The sequence below is a fragment of the Coffea arabica genome, chromosome 5c (genome assembly GCF_036785885.1).
Source record: "Coffea arabica cultivar ET-39 chromosome 5c, Coffea Arabica ET-39 HiFi, whole genome shotgun sequence".
Classification (NCBI taxonomy): Eukaryota; Viridiplantae; Streptophyta; class Magnoliopsida; order Gentianales; family Rubiaceae; genus Coffea; species Coffea arabica.
Genome location: NC_092319.1, coordinates 6,271,156 through 6,277,925, shown reverse-complemented (window position 1 = coordinate 6,277,925; position 6,770 = coordinate 6,271,156). Strand labels below are relative to the sequence as shown.

Below are 6,770 nucleotides of genomic sequence, written 5' to 3'. Positions count from 1 at the left end.
TAATAGGTAACAACGTCGTTTGTAAAGTTGTTGGCAAAGACACAATCCGGATTAAAATGTACGATGGTATTGTGAGAACACTCACAAATGTTAGACAAGTTCCAAATTTGAAGAAAAATCCCATCTCTCTGGGCACTATTGAGTCTATTAGGTGCAGGTATTCAGGTGGAGGTGGAGTTCTCAAAATCACTCGAGGTGCTCTTGTTGTTTATAAAGGCACACAGATCTGATACTTTATATATTTTGCAGGGATCTACTGTTATAGGTGCTGCTACTGTTTCAACATCATCTTTGTCAGATACAGACATCACCAGATTATGGCATATGCGTTTGGGGCACATGAGCGAAAAAGGCTTGGGTATACTGAGCAAAAAAGAACTTCTTTGTGGAAAAAGTACCGGGCCATTGGAATTCTGTGAACATTATATTTTTGGGAAGCAGAAAAGAGTCAACTTCAGTTCACCAGCAATTCACAAGACAAAAGATACTCTTGATTACATTCATTCAGATATATGGGGTTCTTCTCGTGCTCCTTCTAAAGGTGGTGCCAGGTACATGTTGACTTTCATTGATGATTATTCAAGAAAAGTTTGGATATATTTTCTTAAGCATAAAAATGATGTTTTCCTAACTTTCAAGCAATAAAAAGTTTTGATAGAGAAACAAACAGGAAAATATGTTAAGCAGTTGAGAACAGATAATGACATGGAAATTTGTGAAGGTGAATTTGATAGATTTTGTAAAAATGAAGGAATTGTTTAACATCGCACTGTTAGAATGACGCCTCAACAAAATGGTGTGGTCGAACGTATGAACAGAACGCTTTTGGAGAGAGCAAGTTGACAAATGACTTTTGGGCAGAGACGATCAATATGGCCTATTATATTGTCAACCGTTCTCCTTCTGCATCTCTTGATTTCAAAACTCTTGAGGAAGTTTGGTCAGATACTCTTGCTGATTATTCCTATTTAAAAGATTTTGAGTGTCCAGCATACATGCACGTGAATGATGAAAAATTGGAGTTTAGGGCTAAAATGTGCATTTTTCTTGGGTATATTTCTGGGGTGAAAGGATACAGATTATAGTGTCTTGATCTCAAATTTCCAAATATTATAATCAATAGAGATATTACTTTTGATGAATTGCCTATGTTATCTTCCAAGAATGAGTCTTCTAGTCCTTGTACTATTGATAGTACACAGAGGCAGGTGGAGCTTGATGTTAGCAGTTCTGGTTCTTCTCAGATCAAATCTTTTATTCAACAAATGCCAGTAGATGTACCTGAATCTACTGTTGAAGATACTTCAGATGAAGAGGAATATTTCATAACCAGAGATAGACCAAGGAGAGACATTCGACCACCACAAAGATATGCAAATTTAGTTGCATATGCTTTGTCTGTTGCAGAAGAAACTGATGCAGTTGGTGAGCCTTCCACCTATTCAGAAGCAGTTTCTTGTGATGATTCTGCAAAGTGGTTGATTGTGATGAACGAAGAAATTGAATTTCTTCATCAAAATGAAACTTGGGTTCTTGTAAAGCCGCCGTCAAATAAGAAAATAGTTGGTTGCAAGTAAGTCTTTAAGAAAAAGGACACTACAAGAAATTTGGTCATCAGTGACAACAATATGTCATCACAAGACATAGAAATGTTGTCACTAATGACTTTTATTGATGAATTTTGAGTCGTCACAGAGTCGTCACTATATCTCCGTCGGTAAAAGTATATAGTGACAACACAAAAGTCTTCAGTGAATGGTTGTCATTAGTGACAACAATATGAAAGAGTTTTATTGACGACTTAGCATGTTGTCAGAGATGTATTGATCAAGGTTGTCACTAAAAGTGTCAGAAGTTGTCACTTATATGATCTACTTATTGACAATATTTGTTGTCACAATTGAAGTTTGGAGTTAGTGACAAGCTTTGTTGTCACAAAGAGTTTTTGATTCTTGTTATGCAACAGCTCTTTTTTGTCATTAGTGATCTTTAACATTGTCAGCTCCATTTCAATAAACTCACAATTTAGCATGGTAAATTATTTATCTAAAATAAATTGAAAGAAGTAATCTAACCAATCGATAATCAAAAGTAGTTGTTGCATTAGGCTACATGCCAATATATCATATTAAGTACTCAAATATCATATTGAGGTGCACATTACCCAACAAAGGTCTATAAAAGTAACATTGTGCCCAAATATCACATATTCATAAGGTACGTTTACAAAAGGAATTAATTTTAAGAAACCAAAGAACATCCAAGCGGACCCTTGCATGAGAAATTGCGACTTTGTCTTCAACGTCCTTCAGTCATTGCTATAGATAGCTCCCAAAATTTTGTTTAAATAGCATTTATCTGTAATAAAGTAGTAAAACAAGTAGATAAGGGGAGGATTAAAACACTGAAGGAGAAGTAACAATACTTAGGTTGCTTAGCTAAAATATGCAATCCAATAAGAACCTCAATAATTAAAGCTGTACATTCAAAATCAGCCCCAAATAAAGCCAAAATCAGCCCCAAACTATTGCACAAAATCAGCTCAAGAAATAAGTACTGCTATTAAACTTCAGCTTCAAAGGAATAATATAACAAGTTGATAATGCAACAAGCACTGCTATAAGTACTGCTATGAACAATATAACCAATTGATAAGACTACAAGCACAACACTAAAGGAAAAGCAACTTTGATTCGCTTGCTTAGCTAAACATTCAAATAAACTAAACTGAACTAAACCAAAACAATCCAAAGTAATGAATAGCAGAGGATACAACGTGTCAAGTATGATAACCAAAGTAATATCAATCACGATACAAGGTGTCGAGCTATCCATTCATATAGGAGAAACTGAGGCAATGTGTACCTCATTTATATAAGAGAAACTGATGCAATGGGTATCGTGAGAAAGATGTCTATGGGTTGCTCAATCTTTACAACCCATTTCTCCAAACCACTAGAGGGTGAATACATGGAGTGGTACTGCATAAACAATATTAACATTATCAAAATCCATATACCCAAATTACTCCAATCACAAAAACAACTAAAAGCTACTGAAAAGCATTGGCATTGTCATGTAAATGCTTGTTAAAGCAGTAAATACTGTAAATTGCAAGACTTAATAGCTACCATCCAAGGTCAGAACTCATCACTATCCTAGCTTGTGCTCAAACACATTACCTCAATAACACCATCATACCGTACAAAAACTCAAATCACTTAAATATTTTAGAACAACATATGCTAAGCTTAGAAAGCACAAATTTCTATAATGAAAGATCCAAAGTTCAAAACTTTCAAAGTCAAATAAGAGAACTTTAAAAGTAGCAAATTAAAGAAAACAATCAAGTCACCTATTTGATAATCTTCATTGCCACTCTATCTTTAACACTCCTTCCTAGCTTCAAGAATTTAGTATTGCTTCAGATCTAACAAAGTAAATACTTGTGTGAGAACCCGAAAATTTTCTTATTTTTATAGAATATTACTGGAATATTTAAATGATTATTCACTCATTTTTTTCGAATTATTTATTTCGACCATTTTAAATCCATTTATATGGAATGACGCCTCTTTATATTTTTAAAGCGTTTTGTTGAAAAATTCGCTTTTCGAAAATTTGTTTAGTCCGGAACGACGGGCGCACGTTTTTCTAGGCCATACTTGAATCGAGAGTGCATTATTTATTGGAGAATTAAGAACGATCAATAATAGATTAAGAAAGGTTAATGGAGGAATTAATACTCAATTCACGTGAGGACTCGTAAAATTATTATTTTAAAATCCCTAATTTTGGCTAAATTAATTATTTATTTAGATTTTTGCCACGAATAATATTTTCTAGCCTTATTAGACCTAAGTACATGGTTTTATAGTTTCGTTATATTTTTAAAGTGTCTCGTTTCAAAAATTATTTTCTTATAAGTTTGTTTAGTGAAAAGGTGAAAACGTGTCCAAAAACTTTAGCCAATTGGGAATAAAATAAGTTCAAAAATTTGAGACATATACAATGGTTCTAAAATAGACAATTTTAGGTTTAAGCACACAAGTGATAGCTAGTGGTATGATCGTTATAAGAATTTCTCGAAAGTTTCATTTTATTGCGCCTAAATTGGAAATATGTGTTTTCACGTGCACGCTTAATTGAGGGACTTTGGACAATTATTTTGGGACAATTAAGAATGAATAATATTTATAAGAATGTAAGTGCCCTAGAGATTTAGTGCACTAGTGCAACAAACTTAAGGAAAATTGAACACAAAACGCGCGATTAGGGCACTAGTTGCAATTAAATTTTTCGTACTTAAAATATTAGACGGTCGGCGTTCTTTGTACGCAAAAAGAAATCAGACTAACATTCATATCTGCAAGCTTCATGGACGGCTAGCAACTGCAGCAAAGAGCAACCGAAAACTTCCACCATTTCCTCTACAAACTCCACCAAATTCAACCAAAATTTCACACATACTTAGCTCTTCACTTGGACAAAGAAGGAGCTGCACATTCACGATTTTTCTTGGGGCTTTTGGACACCAAAATCTGACCTTTTAGCACACAAGTAAGGTAACTATGATCCACTCTTCAAATCTTATTCATTGAAGGCCAACTCACACTTAAGAGCTTGATTATGCTTATGGGTAGCTTATTATTGTTAGAAATTGAGGTTCGATTTCGTGGAATTTCCTTAGATTGTACTAGTGTACAATCTTCCTTGATAATTAGGATATATGAATGATAATTCGTTATTATTTGCCCAGGCGCACACGAGGACCTTCAAGAGGATCCTACCGTGCACACTTGAACTTTCAGAAAATATTTCTTCTTGATTTGCTCGGTGAGTGTCAAGTGTATGACTACTTGAACTCTATGGACTTGATTCATGCTTGGCTTACCTGATTACATGCTTAGCCTACTTGGTTTTGAAAAATGGAGTCGAGTGTGTATTTTATCGCACTCGTTCTTATTTGAAACAAATGACTCATGCTTAACATGGTTTGCCTGATTTACATGACCTGAAATACATGCTTAGACCTGTCAAATGCTTGAATACATGATATGGTATGCTATGGCTGCATACGTCATTGGAGTGAATCTCCTCGACACTTACATGACACATGGGGGACGCCCAAACTCATAGGCCGACCTTGGAACTCGAGCCGGCATGGGCTTGGTCGGGAACCTCGGTGAGCCATGAGATTCACATGATAAGCTTGATCTATTGGAGAGATCTTGCTTGGCATACTCGTGGAGTATCGCCTCATAAATGTCGTGCGGGCCTGAAGCGGTTTATAGTGGATGGATGAGAAGTAAGTGGTGATCTACGGTTTGGAAATATCAACCCAGTTGACGGAGAGTCATCACGGGAAGATATACGAATGAACTGGCAAAGCAAGTGGAACTTAGCTCTTGAGAGCTACCATATCCTTGAATCGTTTCTGTTTACATTTTGTTGGCATTGTTAATTACTTGCAAGTTATCACTTGAACTGTTACTTGGGCTTGTTACCTGAACTATGTACCTGCATGTGTGTTCTTGGCCTCACGAGCGTTTTGCTCACCCTATAGATTTGTTTTCCTTAACAGATTTGAACTCGGAGGCGTACTGGAAAAAACCTCCTGATGAGCTTTTGTTTAGGATTTCTATTATATTTTGGCTATGCCCTTGGTTTTGGGTTGTACTTTTGGAATTGAAATGTAACTTTTGGGGCGTGAGGTATATTTGGAAATTATGATGTACGTTGAACACCCGACGTGCGGGCTGGATAATGGATGACTATTGTTAAGCTTGAACGCTTTCGCATTTTCTGTATTTAAGTTATTTACGTGTGTTGGGTAGAGCGATAATAAGCTTGAATGGAATTACTTGAGTCCTGACGAGAGTTAAGCAGGCGTCCCGCGAATACTCTTTGGTTCGCCTTAGGGAGAAGTGGGGGCGTCACAGTTGGTATCAGAGCATAGACTTTAGATCTTGTAGTGTATCCTAGGCTTAAAGTTTAGGATGCCTGACTGTGGGATTAATTTGAATATTATGTGAACTAGAGGGTCTATTGTATCCTACGGGTTAAAAAAATTGGTTACTTGAGAGTTTCTTACTTGGCACTTGTAGAAATAAAAATTGAGGAATTAGTTGATGTTATATTGAAGGAAAATATGGGATGAGAGATTAGTAGTGAAAGATTGGACGAATTTGAATTATTATTATACATGTAAGTGTGGAAAGAAGTGAGACAATTATTAGTGTTGGCTAAAGCAGATAAGAGACCGAGATTTGATGGTCAAACTCCATGTATCGTGATTGTGAACCCAGATGAAAGAGTTTCAAAGGTATAAAATGCATTTTTCTGCTCATTTACCTCCTAGAGAAATTATGCTTTGAAATTCTAAAAGAAAAATGGGGATGTACTAGTTTTATTTTCAAACGATAATTGGAAATAATATATATATGCTTTAAGTATGTGTAATTATTCGATTTTGGTAAATATGTGAATTTTACTTGAATTTCAATTTAAAAATTTGTGAATAACTGATGAGTTTGTTGAAATTTTGTATGTGATGGGCTGGTACAAGGTTAAAATTTTTTAAACTAGATTTTCCCCCTTGATTGTATACTGGTGTATTCTCACACTTGAATTCATCTATGCTTTACAAAAAAAAAATAATAATAATAATAAAAATATCTTGAATTTTCTGAAGAACGGCGAACTTATGTTTTTATAATGAAAATCTTGAACTTGATAAGATTTTTGTTACTTTAAATACTCTTCTTATC

General features: G+C 35.1%; 1 long non-coding RNA gene across 1 annotated transcript; it reads left to right on the top strand.

Moving 5' to 3' along the window:
* The first annotated feature begins 4,512 nt into the window (after nt 1–4,512).
* LOC113690146 (uncharacterized) lies at nt 4,513–5,791 on the top strand. The gene is made up of 2 exons (XR_003448333.2): nt 4,513–4,565; nt 5,585–5,791. It is a non-coding gene; the product is annotated as an uncharacterized lncRNA (long non-coding RNA).
* The last annotated feature ends 979 nt before the right edge of the window (nt 5,792–6,770 follow it).